We start from the raw sequence: 770 nt of genomic DNA on the forward strand, positions 1-770 counted from the left end.
ATGAAACGTCATCAAACATAGAGCTTCATGATTGGATAATTATGCTATATGCCGAGATTAACTATAAGTGGAAATACCACTCGCATGTCTACGGCCATCCTACGTTGAAAACACCGGTTCTCTTCCGATCACCGAAGTTATGCAACGTCGGGCCCGGTTAGTACTTGGATGGGTGACCGCCTGGGAATACCGGGTGCTGTAGACTTTTTACATTTTCTCTCCCAAATCGATTGATGTTTACTTATTGTTCGTTAAAGATGTTTCTCTTTTTCTTTCCTTTTTTTTTCTTTTAACAGTTTCATTATGTACGGTATTTTGGCACATTATAATCGTCAACTTTTCACTAAAAGGAAAAGGACCTGGGCTTTGCACTGAGTAGTAGGGCCACAACAAGTGTATGGTGTAGCCTTATAATACAGTGTTCGGGTGGTGTCTTAACAAATGTAATAAAAACATATGCGATATTCTAGCTTACTGATTGGGGCGGATGCACGATTTGGTGGTAAGTGTGCGTGAAAGTCCACACGACCTCAGGCTCACCATAGTTAAGGCTGAGATGCAAACATTTTTAAAATATGGACCTCTTGAAGTGCCCGGAAATCGCACTCTTATGCCTTAAAAAATCATGCAGGTACTATGATTCGAGGGTCGTTTGAACAAAACGGCAGTCTTCTTCTGTCTAAAGCATCCTAGTTAATGCCGTAGGGTAGTAAAATGGTTGGTTTATTGTTCAACACCGGTGTTTGTAAAAAATGTACTCGCGCAGCAGA

General features: G+C 41.0%; 1 non-coding gene across 1 annotated transcript; it reads left to right on the plus strand.

Moving 5' to 3' along the window:
- The first annotated feature begins 86 nt into the window (after positions 1–86).
- On the plus strand, positions 87–205 carry LOC117099842. The gene has a single exon (XR_004444024.1). It is a non-coding gene; the product is annotated as a 5S ribosomal RNA (ribosomal RNA).
- Positions 206–770: the final 565 nt, after the last annotated feature.

This window comes from Anneissia japonica, unplaced genomic scaffold (genome assembly GCF_011630105.1).
Source record: "Anneissia japonica isolate Jap-2015-1 unplaced genomic scaffold, ASM1163010v1 scaffold117405_len800_cov118, whole genome shotgun sequence".
Classification (NCBI taxonomy): domain Eukaryota; kingdom Metazoa; phylum Echinodermata; class Crinoidea; order Comatulida; family Comatulidae; genus Anneissia; species Anneissia japonica.